Source organism: Camelus ferus, chromosome 3 (genome assembly GCF_009834535.1).
Source record: "Camelus ferus isolate YT-003-E chromosome 3, BCGSAC_Cfer_1.0, whole genome shotgun sequence".
Classification (NCBI taxonomy): Eukaryota; Metazoa; Chordata; class Mammalia; order Artiodactyla; family Camelidae; genus Camelus; species Camelus ferus.
The window spans coordinates 115,074,446-115,092,414 of record NC_045698.1 but is presented as its reverse complement, the minus strand read 5'-3'; the positions used below and the strand labels follow the sequence as shown (position 1 = coordinate 115,092,414).

General features: G+C 36.2%; 1 long non-coding RNA gene across 1 annotated transcript; it reads right to left on the bottom strand.

Moving 5' to 3' along the window:
- Positions 1-770: 770 nt before the first annotated feature.
- On the bottom strand, positions 771-4,709 carry LOC116659874. Its single transcript, XR_004315242.1, has 3 exons — positions 4,631-4,709; positions 1,104-1,163; positions 771-990 (listed from the first exon to the last, which is right to left on the bottom strand). It is a non-coding gene; the product is annotated as an uncharacterized LOC116659874 (long non-coding RNA).
- Positions 4,710-17,969: the final 13,260 nt, after the last annotated feature.

The following is a 17,969-nucleotide window of genomic DNA, read 5'->3' as shown; positions in this document are numbered from 1 at the left end:
GCACTATTTTCCTTTTTCTTCTTCCTTTTTCCCTTTTCTCCAGCCAGATTTGTGGCGAATTTTGTCTTTTGAAGAAGGCGATGTTCTGTCAAAGTTCAGCAGGTGTTCTGAATGGATGGATGGGTCCGTGGATGTCAGTCTTGGTGTATTTGTGGGAGAGGGTGAGCTACAAACATCCTTTTACTCTGCCATCTTGGCCGCCTCCTATATTTTTAAATTTAGAAGTGTACATAATAAAATTGCATAAGCCATATGTAAAAAAGCATAAAAATTATATATGAGTACAAGTAGGAGACTGGAGAAAAGAAGGGTTATATAGAAATAGTTCATTGAATAAGTGATCTTTCATCTTTCAGACATTGGAGATTGAGCCAGAGCCATTAAGAATGAATTGATGAATGAAAAGCAAAGACAGAAATGATAATTTTAAAAATAACACACATCAATCAAGGAATTATTCATAGGATGACAATCAGTTTTGGACTATGTGGCCCGATACACTGAAGTTGTTGAAGAGTGGAGTTCATTTACACAGGAGGGGATAGCATGCTTGCATTGCTGGGTTAAATTCCCAGTACCTCTCTTACAAATTAAAATAGATAAATAAACATAATTACCTCCCCCACCAAAAAAGTTTAAAAAAAACAGTGGAGACCATTTATTTCTGCATAGATGTTATAGTCAAAACTCATGTAATTTCCTCATAAGCTAAAGATAGGTGAAGCATTAAGGTTGTACTCAACTGGAGTCAACACTGGAGATAAGAACAACTTTATTTCAACAGACAAATGTCAATATGCATGTGTCCTAAGATCTTCCTGCTCCTTTATGCTGTTACATTTCCAGGATGACAATCCAGTGACTATGACTTCTTACAATATTGAGGATGGGACATTCTCAAGAGTGACACTGCAGAACATGGCATCTTCTCAATTGCAACACCTTCCCGAGCACCTCCTCAGAGCCCCCAACACTTCTTTGTTCCGAAGGCTGTAGATGAGTGGGTTGAGCATGGGGGTCACTATAGTGCCAAGAACAGCTCCAATCTGGTCTTGGTCAGGTGTGTGGGATGAGGTGGGCGTCTGACCAAAGTAGAGACTTACCACTGTCAGGTGGGAGGAGCAGGTGGCCAGCGCTTTGTTCCTGCCTTTGCGAGAGGTCATCTGGAGAACAGTGAGGAAGATGACAATATAGGAGGTGAGGATGAGACTAAATGGGACCAGGAGATATGCAGTGCTTGTCAAAAATATCACCATCTCATAGACTGATGTGTCCATACAAGACAGTCTCAAGATGGCAGGCATCTCACAAAAGTAGTGATTAATCTCCCTGGAACCGCAGATAGGGAAGCTCATTGGGTACACGGTATGTACAAGGGCTGCAAGGGCTCCCCCAATCCAGGCTGCAGCAGCCATCTGGAGACAGACCTTGGGGTTCATGAGGACTGTGTATCTCAGGGGCTTACAGACGGCTACATAGCGATCACAGGCCATGAGCGTCAGCAAGATGCACTCAGCAAGGGCAAGGGTGAGGAAAGAGAAGAGCTGAGTGGCACAGGCCAAATAGGAAATGTTCTTCTTCCCAGTGAAATAGTTGATGACCATCTTGGGGACTGTGCTGGAGATGTAAGCCACGTCAACGAGGGAGAGCTGACTGAGCAGGAAGTACATGGGGGTGTGGAGGCGGGAGTCCAGCAGGATGAGGAGGATCAGTATGCAGTTCCCAGTCAGGGCAATAGCGTAGAAAAGGAGGATGATGAGCATGAGGAGGTGGGGGTGTCTGAACCAAGGAAAGAGCCCCAGGAGGATGAAGTCAGTTGAGCTTTCATTCTTCTGGCCCATGTTTTCATTCCAGTGCTTTATACAAACTGTAAACTTGCAGAAGCAAAATAACATAACAGAGGATGTGGTGCTTTGCTAAAATAATCTCAGCTCTTGGTCAGGACCCTCTCCTCTGTACATGCATGGCTAGGACTAAACCAGTACCTTGTCATCACAGAGGAACTGAAAAACAACTTCATCAAATTAAACACATCTGCCTGTAAGTTAGCAATGCAGTATCTTGGCTGGTTTGATTTGGGCCAATGAATATTTATTCCCTTTGACTGATAATAATCACGAACTTGACCATCATTTTCCCCACAAGTTTAAATTGTTTAATACTCTAGGCTGCTGACCTTCTTACTCCTTCATACTGCTTTTCTAAGTGTCCTATTCCATTCATGTCCACCCCAGAGGAGCCTTGAACTTCCCCTGAGGCCGTCTCACAGCGTTACTCAAGACATTGTAATTGTCAGCTAAATGAGAGAAGCTGTTTGCTCTATTTTACACACTAATCTCTGTAATTCTAATTTTATTGAGTTTTCTCTCTTTATCCTTACTTTAAATCTTGATTTGTCTACTTTATATTTGCACTTGAATAATTTCCGTATTCAATTTAGAACATAGAGACAGCAGTCACATCCCCTTGTCTGTTAATCTTTCCATCCTTTTTCATTGCCTATAGAATTAAAAACTCATTCAAAATACTCTGAAGGTGCTGATGAAGGTCCTGCACGTGAATTTTAACTCCCATGTTTGAAGGAGTGCTGTCTTTCACCTGAAGACAAATGAATACATATATCCTCATTATTCTGATGACAAATATCTCGTAAATATTTAATCCTTAGATCAGTGAATTGGTTTCCTTCTTTGAGTCATGATGATTCACATGCAATGTTTCTAGCAATAACAATCAGAAATTTAGCTTTATCAATGATATACTTGGAATTCTTTATGTTATATGAAATCTTCTATCCCTAATGCTTAGTTTAATTTGAGGTAATGAAAAAAGATCATTATATAATGTGTGATTGTGAATGAAAAGAGAGCAGAGTTCTGTGTGTCACACTTCCAAGGAGGAGTCACTGTAGGCTGTGGCCTCACTTCAGGCCTGTGGAATTTTGTTTCCTTAAGTTACTAGAGACCTGGGGCACCTCTGGGTTCCTGGGGTACTTTTCTGGGGTGTCCTCCTTCGAGATGTTTCTCTGTCTTCCTACATTTTTTTAACATAAGTGCTTCCCTAACATAGATATGCATTCTCTGTAGTGTGAAATGATGGGAGGATATCTTTCACATGATGTTCCATGGTCTTCAATCATCATATCTAAAATATGACCTTAGTGTTTACTTGTTTAATGTACAGTAATTATTATTAACCATGGTAGATTCAAGTAAGGTTATAGGCTAGAAATAGGAGAAAAAGACATAAAAACTGCAAAACTACTTTGCTCTAGGAATGATGAATGATTGAACGCTGTTCCTGGCATCTAACTGATGATCAGTTTTTGAAATCTCTGTGCTAATATGCGAGTCTCTTTCAGGTGTGAATCAATCATTTCCCAGATGTGCAAATTAAGTCTATAGAGGTGATAATATTATATCTTGCGATTGTTATGTTTTACATTTATGACATAATATTACATTATCTTGTATTTAGGACTGTAGAGTAAAAGTGATTCCTGTGATTTCTTTAGTAAGATCTCGGTCTGTCAGTGTCTTTGTGAGCCTGGAAGTCAATGAATAGCTCTAGGATTCTGTTATATCATACGTAAATGAGACATTGGCTACTTTATTTATAAGATCTGCTCTTACCTTTAAAAAATTATACTTAGTCAGTCGGTATTGATAAAACCAGTGGATACATTCTTAATTACATTGAAATAATGATGCAACAAAAAACTATGCCTTAGCCAAATGGAAACTCAATTTTGACTAAATAGTACTCAAGCAGTATTCTGTTACAATTCTTGCAAAATATTTTTTGTCAAAATATATGTTTTTGCCTTCAGATGGTCCATATGGATGACCACAATGTACTCAAGAGATAAAAAAAGAAAGTTTAATTCTGTGGGCTATTTCAGCTGAAAATAGTGGTATTCTTTTCATTTATTCTCAGGAAAATTAAATTTCCCATCAAATACTGAAGGGACATAAATTTGTCCACTGCATAAAGTCTGAAACTGAGTGATCAACGATCAAAGAAAGCACTCTTAAAATGTTTTGATGCCAATAGGGAAAGGTAGACCCTATCACAAGGGCGTGTATAGATTGCTCCTGTTCACAACCCACTCTGTTCTTTTAAGTGTCTTCAAACTCTTCTTCTGGAAAACAATGTCCAAAAGAGGAGCACGGTGGTGGCTGGGAAGGACCCACATGCTGCTCTTCCCAGCCTAGGGCGTGATAATTCGTAACTGTTGTGCTGCTGGGAGACATGACTGTCTCCTGTAATGACAGGGTAGTGGAGGAGATACTGACAGTAATAATTATAACAGTAGTGGTTAAAACTGACAGAGGACTTACTAAATGCTTTACATGCGTTTACTCATTGACTGCTCATGTGGGACTTGCTTGCAGTCCTGGGGACCTGAGCAAGGGATGAACGCAGCAATGAGCTCTCAGGCTGTGCCCCGTCAGACAATGGCTGGGGAGCTCGGGACCCAGGCACTTTCCTGCAGGTCCTGCCTCCATCAAGACAGTATTCTACCTCTCTAGTCATTTATACATTCACCTCAAATTGTGGAAGAGATGCATTCCAAATATCATGACTCACTGTGAGAAGCAGGCTCCCTTTTCATGGAGTCCTAACTTACCTGCTCTGGCTTTTCAAGGCTTTTTGCCCTGAGCCTTTGGTATGGAGACGGAAGAACCAGTTTACTTCTTGCACGGAAGGCAGTTGTTTCATTAATAGGTAAACATGTTCTCCCTCCCCTGGCTCCAGCCCCTCCTAGTTACTGCCTCCTGCTGAACTTCCAGTAGCTGCTGCCCTCCCCTTGTGCAGCGTGGCTCTTTTGTGTCATGTTAGTAAATTATTATCTTCAGGAACTTGACCTCTCACATTTCAAGGTCCTTGAAAATGGATGAAGTACATATCTGCTGCACACCTGGTTTAGGTCTGAGATTAGTATGAGAGGATTCAGTGTTGTGTTATAAATTAGATCCAGTCCTTCTATAACCGCTGTGTCCACACAAGTGAGGAAAGCTTGAAGGGTGTCTCATGGGAGTCTGTCCCCAGACTTCAATTAATTATAGACCTAGAATAAGTGTAGGGCTCTTAGAAACGCACTATACAGTGTAAACAGTGCCTCATATTCTGTATGTTTTGTTTCAAAGTAACATAATTGGGTTTTGATTGTCTCTGTGGGGATGGACATGTTAAAGAAATTACATGTTGACTATGTGATAGCAAACTACTTGGATGACCCTTGAACTAATGGAGAATAAAAAACGATTTTTAAAGAAGATTGTATCAAAACAGTCATGAACCCTGAAGCAAAATCCCAGGCAAAAAAGCCAGTTAGTGTCATACACTTTATGATTTCAATTTTATTCCAAATTATTGTGGGTTCTCGTATTAGTTTATCTTATTACAAACTAATTACACAGTAGAAAGCCAAGGAAAGAGTATGAATTGAGAAGCATCAACTTTGTTCTTTCAGTCAGAGAAATAACAAGCAATGTCATCTAAAAGAAGGAATTTCAGTGAGTCAAATTGCTGTGTGTGTTCTAGAAACAGTTATTATGGTTAGTAGTTTAATTGTGAGTAACTCTTTGAGTTTCCAGATGGAACAAGTTCCTTCAGAGAACCATTTTGCTCAAAATACCGCCTGCTCACCATCTAGGAACACCGCGTGAGAGGGCTGAGCTAGCCCTGGGAGACCACATGGACTTGTCTCACAGGCGACATTTTCATGATGAACCTGACTCTATGGTCATACTTGGTCAGGTGTGTAAGAATAGCCACCTCAGATGGCTTATGGGAGGAGGCAGTCGCTACCAAGACATTAATGACTGTTTTGCAAATCACCAAGTCTTCTTCAGTGTCATAGGTTTCTGCTTTCTCAGGTTCAATAGTAGGAATAAAGGGAGTTGGGATACCAACTCGCGCATCATTGGCTCCAAGTACAGTTGAATTGCTTTCCATGCTTCCTGATATTTTTCTTGAAACAGTGAGTTACAAAATTGTCTAATACCTTTTACATCTTAATTAAACTGCTCAGAAAGGACAACACACAGCTTGCAGCAAAAGAGTTTTGCGCATTTTTTACGTTTAAAACAGACTCACCTCTTTTTATATACAGGTGATTCTCATTATTCATGACCCTTTTACCTTTTCTTCACCCCCTTTTCTCAGCTGTATTGACATATAATTGACAAATAAAATTTCTTATATTTAAAGTGTGCAACATGATGATTTCATGCATGTGTGCTTTGAGAAATGATTACCACAATTAATTTAACACCTTTATCGCCTCTCATAAGTACCTTTTGGGGGGGGGGTTTAAAAGCTTAAGATCTACTCTCTCAGCAAATTTCAAGTGTGTAATACATGATTATCAGTGGTATTCACAGTGCTGTATGTTAGACTCTTAGAACTTACTGATATTACTATAGAGTTTATACTCTTTGACCAAAATTTCCCCATTTTCCCCACCACCCAGTTGATGACATACACTACTTTATTCTCTGTTTTTATGAATCAATTTTTTTAGATTTCACATATAAGTGAGGTTATCTAGTATTTGTCTTTCCTGTGTGATTATTTCACTTGGCATAATTTCCTCTAGGTTAATCCATGTTGTTGCAAATTGCAGATTTTTTTTTATTTTATAGATGAATAATAGTCCATAATAAATGGAACATATAAATATATGATTTAGTTATAAATAAGTATAAACACATGTCGTATATTTATATAACAATGTTACATGTCTATAGAACGTTCTCTTTATCAGTTCCTCCACTGGCTGACACTTCAGTTGTTTTCATATCTTCTCTATTGTGATTTAATGTTGCAGTAAAGATGGAAATAGAGATATTTCTTTGAGATAATGATCTCATTTCCTTCAGATTTATTACCTATAAACTGCATTTCTTGATAATATGGTAGTTCTACTTTTAATTTTTTGAGAAACAGCCATACTATTTTCCATAATGGTTGTACCAAAATACATCCCCACCTATAGTATACAAAGGATCACTTTCCTCCACATCCTAACACTTTTCTCTTGTCTTTTTGAAAATAGCCATCCTGGAAAGTTTTAGGTAATATATCTTATTGTGAGTTTGATTTACATTTACATTTTCGGATGACTAGGGATGTTGACTGAGCACTTTTATGTGTATGTGTTGGCCATTTGTTTGTGTTCTTTGGAAAAAAATGTCTATTCAGGTCATTTGGCTATTTTTACATTAGATTGCTTGTGTTTTTGCCCTTGAGCTGTATGACTTCATTTTATATTTATATGTTAACCCCTTGTCAGATATAAGATTTGCAAATATTTTTTCCTATTTTATAGGTTGCCTTTTTGTTTTTAATGGTTTCCTTTGATATACACAAGCATTTTAGTTTGATGTAGTGTACTTACTTATTTTTGCTTTTGTTGCCTGTTCTTTTGATGTCATATCCAAAAAATAATGGTGAAGACCAATTTCAAGACCAGTTTTGCCCTGTGTACTTTCCCAGGCATTTTACAAGTTTTAGGTCTTATATTGAAATCTTATATCCAATTCAAGTTAATTTTTGTGAGTGGTGTAAGATAAGGGTCCAGTTTCATTCTCTTACATGTGGGTATCCGATAGTCAAACACCATTTGTGAAGATACAGCCTTCCCTACTGTGTGTTCTTGGTGCCTTTGTCTAATATTAGATGACTTACATGTGTGAGTTTATTTCTGTGCTCTCTATTCTGTTTTATTGGATTATGTTTCTATTTTTTATGCCAATATATACACTTCTAATATATTTTTGTAGTATAGCTTAATAATATATCTTTGTAATATAGTTTGATATCAGAAAATGTAATGCTGTAATGCCCACAGTTTCATTATTCTGTCTCAAATATCTATGGCTATTAGGATTATTTCTGGTGATAGCATATAAATTTAAAGAAAGCTTGTTATATTTTCTGTAGAAAATGTGTTTGGATTCTTTTTGAAGTATAGTCAGCATACAATGTTGTGTCAGTTTCTGGTGTACAGCATAATGTTTCAGTCATATTTATACATGGATATATTCATTTTCATATTCTTTTTCATACTAGGTAACTACAATATATTGAATATAGTTCCCAGTGTTAAACAGAAGAAACTTGTTCTTTATCTATTTTATGTATAGTAGTATCTGCAGATTTTGAACACCCAATTTATCCCTTCTCACCCTCCATTCCCCACTGTGGGAACCATAAGTTTGCTTCCTGTGTTTGTGAATCTGTTTCTGTTTTGTAAATAAGTTCATTTGTGTCTTTTTTTTTTTTAATTCCACATATGAATTATATCATATGGTATTTTTATTTCTTTCTGGCTTACTTTACTTAATATGACAATCCCCAGATGCATCCATATTGCTGCAAATGGCATTATTTTATTTTTTATGGCTGAGTAAGTTATTCTATTGTATAAATATACCATATCTACTTTATCCAGTCATCTATTAATGGACACTTGGATTGTTTCCATGTCTTGGCTATTGTAAATTGTGCTGCTATGAACGTTAGAGTGCATGTATCTTTTCAAATTAGTGTTCGCTCTCGATATAAGCACAAGAGTGGGATTGTTGGATTATAGGGTAAGTCTATTTTTAATTTTTTGAGGAATCTCCATAGTGTCCTCCATAATGACTTTACCAAACTACATTCCCACCAACAGTGTAGAAAGTTTCCCTTTTTCTCACATTCTCTCCAGCATTTATCATTTGTAGACTTTTGAAAGGTGGCCATTCTGAATGGTGTGCGATGATACCTCACTGTGTCTTTGATTTGCATTTCTCTGATAATTAGTGATATTGAGCATTTTTTCATGTGCCTATTGACTATTTGTATGTTTTCATTGGAGAAATGCTTGTTTAAGTCTTCTGCTCATTCTTGGATTGGGTTTTTGGTTATTAAATTGTATGAACTGTTTATATATTCTGAAAATTAAACCTTTGTCAGTTGCATCATTTGCAAATATTTTCTCCCATTCCATAGGTTGGCTTTTTATTTTGCTTATGATTTCCTTTTCTGTACAAAAACTTGTTAAGTTTAATTAGGTCTCATTTGTTAATTTTTGCTTTTATTTCTATTGCCTTGGTAGACTGCCCTAGGAGAACATTGCTAATATTTATGTCAGAAAATATTTTGCCTATGTTTTCTTCTAGGAGGGTTATAGTGTCTTAACTTAGTGTGTGTTAAACAATGTCCTGGGTAATTTGGTAGAGATCACATTAAATCTGTAGATTGCTTTGGGTAGTATGGCCATTTTTAACAATATTAATTTTTCCAATTCGAGAGCATGGGATTTTTTTCTTCCTTTCCTTTGTCATCTTTAATTTTCTTAATGTTTTGTAGTTCTCCACATATAAGTCTTTCACCTCCTTGGTCAGATTTATTCCTAAGTATTTTTTATTGTTTTGGATGTGATTTTAAAAGGAATTGTTTCTTTACTTTTCTTTTCTGGTATTTCATTCTTAGTGTAAAGAATGAAACAGATTTATATATGTTAATCTTGTACCCTGTTACCTTGCCAAATTCCCTTTTCAGCTTGGGTAATATCTGTGTGGAACTTTTAGGGTTTCCTGTATATAGTATGTCTTTTGCATATAATGTCAATTTTATCCCTTCTCTTCCAATTTGGATCCCTTTTATTACATTTTCTTGTTTGATTGCTACGGATAGGACTTCCAATTCTATGTTGAATGCAAGTGGTGAGAGTGGGTATCCTTGTCTTTTTCCAGGTTTTAGTGGAAAGGCTTTCAACATTTCACTGTTCAGTGTTACGCTGGCTGTAGGTTTATCGTAAATAGGTTTTATTATGCTGAGATATGTTCCCTCTGTACCCACTTTGGTAAGACCTTTTATCACAAATAGGTGTTAAATTTTATCAAATGCTTTTTCTGCATGTTGACATAATCATGTGATTTTTCTACTTTTTTTTAATGTGTTGTATGACGTTAATTGATTTGCATACATAGAAGCATCCTTGTATCCCTGGGATGAATCCAAGTTGATCATAGTATGTGAACTTTTTTATATGTGTAGGATTTTGTTTGCTGATATTTTGTTGAGGATTTTTCCCATCTATATTCATCAACTATATTGGCCTATAATTTTCATTTTTGGTTATGCCAATACTTCTCAAACTCTTCCAAAAATTTGAATGGGAGAAAATGTACCCAAACTCATTCTACGAAGCTACCATCACCCTGATATGAAAACCAGACAAAGTCATTGGATTTTAATAAACAATTGGTCTGTATCTTTAGACTGTTTTGGGTAGTACGGACATTTTTAGCAATATTAATTGTTACAATTCAAAATGTGGTATATTTCTCCATCTATTTGTGATTCTTAAATTTCTTTAATTAATGCTTTATATTTTCAGTATGCAAGTCTTTCACCTCCTTAGTTTAAGTTTTTCCTAAATATTTGATTTTGATGCTATTGTGAATGTTTTTTTAAAATTTCTCTACAGTATTGTTCATTGTCAGTATATAGAAACCCAAATTGCTTTTGTATGTTGATTTTCATCCTGAAACTTTACTACTTTTGTTTAGTTCTAAGAGCTTTTTGAGGGGAGCCTCTAGGATTTTCTCCGTATAAGATTATGTCATCCCCAAACAGACATAATTTTGTTTCTTCCTTCCCACTTTGAATGGTTTTTATTTATTTATTTTGCATAATTGCAATAACTGGGGATTCCACTACTATGTTGAATAGAATTGGTGAGAGTGGGTATATTTGTCTTGTTCTTGATCTTGGGGGAAAAATTTTATCTTAGCACCATTGAGTAAAATGTTAGCTATGGGCTTGTCATTTAGGGCCTTTATTATGTTGATGTACCTTCATTCTATACCCAATTTGTTGAGAGTTTTTATCATCAAAAAATGTTAAAACTTTTTCTTTTTTTATTGAGATGTAGTCAGTTTACAATGTTGTGTCGGTTTCTGGTGTACAGCACAATTCTTCAGTCATACATGAATATAGATGTATTCATTTTCATATTCTTTTTCACCATGAGCTACTATAAGAAATTGAATATATTTCCCTGTGCTGTACAGTATAAACTTGTTTATCTATTTTATATATACCAGTCAGTATCTGCAAATCTCAAACTCCCAGTTTATTCTTTCCCATCCACCTCCCACCTGGCAACCACAAGTCTGTATTCTATATCTGTGAGTCTGTTTTCTGTTTTATATGTAAGTTCATTTGTCTTCTTTTTTTTTTTTTAGATTCCATATATGAGTGATATCATGTGGTATTTTTCTTTCTCTTTCTGGTTTACTTCACTTAGAATGATATTCTCCAGGGTCATCCATGTTGCTGTAAATGGCATTATTTTATCATTTTTTGTGGCTGAGTAGTATTCCATTGCATAAATATACCACAAATCCTTTATCCAGTCGTCTGTCAATGGACATTTAGGTTGTTTCCATATTTTGGCTATTGTAAATAGTGCTGCTATGAATACTGGGGTGCAGATGTCTTTTTGAGTTAGAGTTCCCTCTGGATATATGCCCAGGAGTAGGATTGCTGGGTCATATGGTAAGTCTATTTTTAGTCTTTTGAGGAATCTCCATACCGTTTTCCACAATGGCTGCACCAAACTGCATTCCCACCAACAGTGTAGGAGGTTCCCTTTTCTCCACACCCTCTCCTGCATTTATCATTTGTAGACTTTTGATTGATGACCATTCTGACTGGTGTGAGGTGATACCTCACTGTAGTTTTGATTTGTAGTTCTCTGCTAATTAGTGATACTGAGCATTAAAAATACTTAATTTTGTCAAGTGCCTTTTCTGCATTTAATGAGGTGATCATACTGTTTTTATCCTTTTTCAGCCAATGTCATATATCACATTGATTGATTCATTTATTTTGAATAAACCTTGCATCTCAGGGATAAATCCCATTTCACAATAATGAGTCATTCTTCTCTTGAATTTGCTTTGCTAGTATGTTGTCAGTGACTTTGCATCTGTGTTTATCAGGTTTATTGGCATGTAAATTTGTTTTCCTATACTGTATTTTTCTGTCTTTTTTATCAGGGGTGATGCTGCCTTGTCAAATGTCTGAAAGTATTTCATTCTTTTCCATTTTTTTTAGTGGATTTTGAGAGGAATTTATATTGATTCTTCTTTTTATTTTTTATTGAGTTATAATTGACGTATAACATTATGTTACTTTCAGGTGTACAATATAATGATTTGATATTTGTGCTTATTGAGAAATGAGCCAAAATAATTCTAGTTAATATATGTCAACACATTTACTTCACATTTTTTCCTTGTGATCAGAATGTTAAAAGCTACTCTCCTAGCAACTTTCAGTTATGTAATAAAGTATTATTAATTATAGTCCCCGGGCTATATGTCCTGTATATTTTATAAGTAAAAGTTTGTACGTTTTGACCCATTCACTCATTTTGCTCACCTCACACCCAGCCTCTGGAAACTACCATTTATGTTTTGTACCCATGATCTTGGTTTTTTGTTTGTTTGTTTTAAATTTCACATATAAGTAAAATTGTATGGCAGTTGTTTTCTCCTGTCTAACTTATTTCATTTATCATAATACCCTCAAGATCCATCCATGTTGTCATAAACCGCAAGATATTCTTTTATATGGCTGAATAATATTCTGTTGTATATAAACCATATTTTTTATTTGTCAGTCCATGAATGAACACTTAGTTTTTTCCATATCTTGGCTCTTGTAAATAATGCTGCAATAAACATGGAGATGCATATATCTTTTTGTTAGTGTCTTTGTTTTCTTTAAATAAATACGAAGAAGTGGAAGTGATGGGTCATAGTGTAGTTTCTCTTTTAATATTTTGAAGAACACCGAACTATTTTTCATAGTGACTGCACCAATTTACATCCCCATCAACAGGCATTGTGGCTTAGGAAGTCTGCTGATGGGTGGTGCTGTGTTCCTACCCAGTATGTTATTTGGCCTGAGGCTTTCTAACCCTTAAACCTACATGATGTTGTTTGGGGCTAGGTCTTGGTGCTGATGATCCAATCAAGATGTCAACCTCCAGGAAAGCTCATGTAAATGAACACTCCCAGAATGTCTGCCACCAGCTTTTATGTCCCCTTGGTGAGACACAGCCATCCCCTACCTCCTCAGGAGACCCTCCAAAACCAGCAGGCAGGTTTGGCCCAGGTTCCTATGAAATGACTGCCTCTGCACTTGGGCCTGGCACATGCGAGATTCTATGTATGCTTCCCAAGAGAATGAAGTCTCTGTTCACCCCAGTCCCATGGGACTCCTGAAGTTAAGCCCCACAGCACCACTGGCCTTCAAAACCAGATTTTCTGGGGTCTCTTCCTCCTCCCAGTGCTGGGACCCTGGACTGGGGAGCCTGGCATGAGGCTCAGAATTCTCACCCTGGTGGAAGGGCCTCCATTGGCCTATGTGTCTGGTTTTCGTGCAGTACCATGCTGTTTTGATTACTGTAGCTTTATAGTATAATTTGAATTTAGGGTGTGTGACACCACCGGCTTTTCTCATTATTCTCAAGATTACTTTGGCAACTCGAGGTCTTTTGTGGGTTCATATGTATTTTAAAATTATTTGTTCTAGTTATCTGAAAATTGTCATGGGTATTTTGATAGGTTTTGCATTAAAGCTGTATCTTGCTTTGGAAAGTATGGCAATTTTAACTATATTAATCCTTCCAATCAAAGGGCATGTGATATCTTTCCATTTCTTTGTATCTCTTCAATTTCCTTTATCAGTGTTTTATTGTTTCAGACAATACGTATTTCACCTCCTTGGTTAAGTTTATTTCCAGGTATTTTATTCTTTTTGATGTGATTTTCAAATGGAACTTTTTTTTTGCTTTCTCTTTCTGATACTTTACTATTAGTGAATAGAAAAGCAACATGTTTTCTGTGTGTGAATCTTTTTTGTTTTGTTGGTGATGCAGGATTCTTTATTACCAAATACACAAGAAAGGAAAACAATAATTTGGTGGAAAATCATGAAAACACCACCCAGGGTCCTTGGTTTCTTTATTTTCCCAATAATTTTCTTGATTGATTGAAAATACATTCTGGAAAGTAGAGGTCATGTCTTATGCTTTAGAATCACACTGTTTTAAAATTGAAAAAGATCCAGCAAATTATCTCAGCTGCTAGAAATTCAGAAACCTCAAGGTTTAAGCAGATTATATCAATGAATAAAAATGTTGGACAGGGGATGTCATGACATGGAAAACAAACTATTTTTTGGAGGGGAGGTAATTAGGTTTATTTTATTTGTTTATTATCTTCAGAAGAGGTCCTAGGGAATTAAACCCAGGACCTCGTGCATGCTAAGGGTGTGGCTTACCACTTGAGCTATATCTTCCCCCTGTAAATTAAAACTGTATCCTTCAATTTCACTGAATTCATTTATTAGCTCTAATAGCCTTCTGTTGGGGAATTTAGGGTTTCCTATGTGTAGTATCTTATCATCTGCAAATAGTGACAGTTTTACTTCTTCCTTTCCTAATTTGAATGCATTTTGATTCTTTTTATTGTCTGATTTCTGTGTCTAGGACATCCAATACTATGTTAAATAGAAGTGGTGAGAGTGGGCATTCTTGTCTTGTTCCTGAATTTAGAGAAAAGGCTTTCAACTTTGAGTAGGATGTTAGCTGTGTGTTTGTCACAAATGGACTTTATTTTGTTGAGATATGTTTGCTCTGTACCAAATTTGATGAGACTTTTAATCATGAATAAATGTTGAATTTTGACGAATGCTTTTTCTGCATCTATTAAGATGATCATCTAATTTTTATCCTTTCTTTTAATTATGTAGTGCATCACATTGATTCATTTGCAAGTAATGAACCATACTTGTGAACCTGGAATAATTCTATTTGATCATGGTGCATCACTTTTTATATATTATTGGATTCTGTTTACTATTATATTGCTGATGATTTCTGCATATATATTAATCAAGGATATTGGCCTATAATTTTTTTTTCTATAGTGTCTAAGGTTTTGGTATCAGAGTAATGGTGGCCTCACTGAATCTTTTTGCAGTAGTAACACCAGAAGTCAATGATTACAGATCACCACAATCAATATAAAAATAATGAAAGTGTTTGAAATATTGTGAGAATTCCCAAAATATAACACTGAAACGTGGAATCAGCAAGTGCTGTTGGAAAAAATGGCACTGATAGACTTGCTTGACACAAGATTGCCACAAATCTTCAATTTGTAAAAAACCCCATATCTGCAAAGCACGATACAGCAAAGCACTATAAAATGAGGTATGTCTATACACAACATTTGAGTTCCTAGCCATGCATTAGAGGTTTGCATTTTCTGAACTCATTGTCAAACTTATACAGACACCATTTGCTTATAAAACAATAATCTATGAGGGAAAACAAGTAACTAAAATTATGTTAAATGTGAATTCCAGTGTACCTAATTTTGTTTTATTTACTAGGCTTTATTTCCTGAGTCATCCCTAGAAAAATTATTTGCTTCTCCTGTTTTTTCAAATTTTTGTAAACACTTAAAAAGTGAAATATTTATGAAAGCAATGCAAAATCCTCAGCTTCTAACCTGTGTTGGTTTACTTCTAAATTTGGTAAGAGTTTGAATCATCATCCTTAGTGCTCGTTGGAGGATGTAGAAATGTGAGGCTTATTGTTATGGGTGTAAAGCCATTTGTTTGCTCAAAGGCTGATGGCATCATGAGCACAAATACATCAATACATTTTGAAGTTGGACAATTTTAACTACTTCAGTGCACAGCTACTTATGTGGCTTTGTGAGTAGGTGTACTTCAGAGACAGAAACTCTTGCTTCTTTCATTCTAGAGTTGAGAGATTTAGAATAGCAATTAGTAGTCCACATTTAGGACTTCTGAGAATTATATACTATACACATTTGACTAAGAATTTCCCAGTTGCACAGTGATTGTAAATTCTTATTAGTAGAGACAATGGAAAGCTGTATTTTGACCATTTTATTTAAAAATGATTCATCATTCTTAAATCATTTTTATCCAAATCCTTTTTCTTTTTGAGATAGAAGAAAAGTCATCTTTGGGAAAAGATGTTTCCAAATCACATTTTGTTACATTTTGGTCCATTTTCCCTGATATGTAGGGTGTTTTAAATGGATCTATTAAATATATATATCATTATGGTCCAGCAAATTGAAAGGTGACACACACTCAACTCTTTTAAATGTTAAAGAGTGTACATATTTTATTCATTCTGTTTGTGAAAAAAATCATAAATTGATTTTCCAACCTTGTTTCCCCAAATACTGCATGATCCCTTATTTTATAGTCATGAGGTAACTGAGTATGTCAAGAGGAAAAGCAGATCTGTACTTTTCAAACCATCTGATAATTCACAAGTTGACGCAGCCAAATGGAAATTGGTAGACATGCAAACAAGTTTGCGGTTTATGAAACAAATTCAGCAGGGCTCTGCTTACCCCCAAACACCCAGCCCAGTCCCTCCTGTTGTTAGGGCATAGGACATTCCACTTAGATTGACACCACTCAGCTCACCATCCTCACTGGTTTCTCTACCTCCAGTCTTGCCCTTCTCCAAATGAGTGCCACCATTTTAACATTTCTGAAGTGCAAGTCAGAGAATTTCACTCCTGTTATTAAAAGCGTGGGCCATTAAAGGGCAATAAATGAGGATATAAAGTGAAATCAGGAACAGATACCATTGGCATATCTATCTCTCCTGCTTGGCCAACCGTTTGACCTTTACTCATGGTGTTACTTTTCCAAAATGGCATCCAATTCCTGTGCAAGTCCCCCCACGCTAGCATTGTGTACTCATCTGAGGGCAGTAACTAGTCACTGCTTAACACCTAGAGCCAGGGTTCTCTCAACTCCCCCTTTGTTTGGCTAAACTCACGCATCACAGGTGGAACTGATCTGTCCTTATCGCTTACCCTTTCAACAGGAGCATCAAAACAATCTATGTATTTTGTCACAACTATTTGCATAAATTAAACCTACAGTTCAAATTTGGGAGGGGCAGTAGGCATGCTTAATTTAGATTCTCAACTCACCTATTATTTTTAAAATTATAGTGTAAGAAATTTTTGTCGAGTAAAAAGGATTGGATGTGTGATGCTTTTCCTCTGCTTGCTTTATAAGTTAAATACTTCAGATGAAATCTCAGCTCGGATACCACCTCATGGGGGGGACTGTTCCCTCCGTGATGGAACACCGGGGTTCATGTAACTCCTTCCATTTGGAGTTAATATTTTTTTCACACAGTACCTTATGCAGTTTCGGATTTCCAGTCTACCACGAGTACTAAGGATTTCAGAGAGGCAGCAGCGTTCACTAGATGCCTTCAGGACCCTTCATGGGTTTACTGAGGAACAAAGGGGCCCTCAGTAAAGGTAGGCAGAGGACTGCGTTGTCTCAGAAGTGATCAACCACATTAACACGAACGTGATTTCTAAGTTATGCCGCTCACACTGCCACCAAGCATAAACTGGGAGCTAAAAATGGGGAGAAATGTTGGACACTTTACTCTTTACTTTTAAGTAATTTCAAGTATACGACTTGCACCACGAATAATAACAGCACAATTAACACATACAACTTTCACCTAGATTCGTCTGTTAACTTTATAGCCCCTTTTCCTTGCCATATCTTTCTCTCCATCTCTCATCAGTTATGCACATTGTGAACTTTTCCCTCCAAATATTTTAATTATGTATTTTCTAAGAGTATGAATATTCTCCCGCAGAATCACAGTGCAGTTATCAAATTCAGAAAAAAAATGTAACATGAATTCAATACCTTGTAAAAATATTTTGAACACAGAAAGAGTATATGGGGAAAAAAGCTTCCTCTAAAAAGGATGAATGTGGGATAACACACATGGCATGAGAATCTGAAGAATGGCATGGTATAAGATCATAAATTTCTGATATGCAGAGAGTGAAGAAAAACTA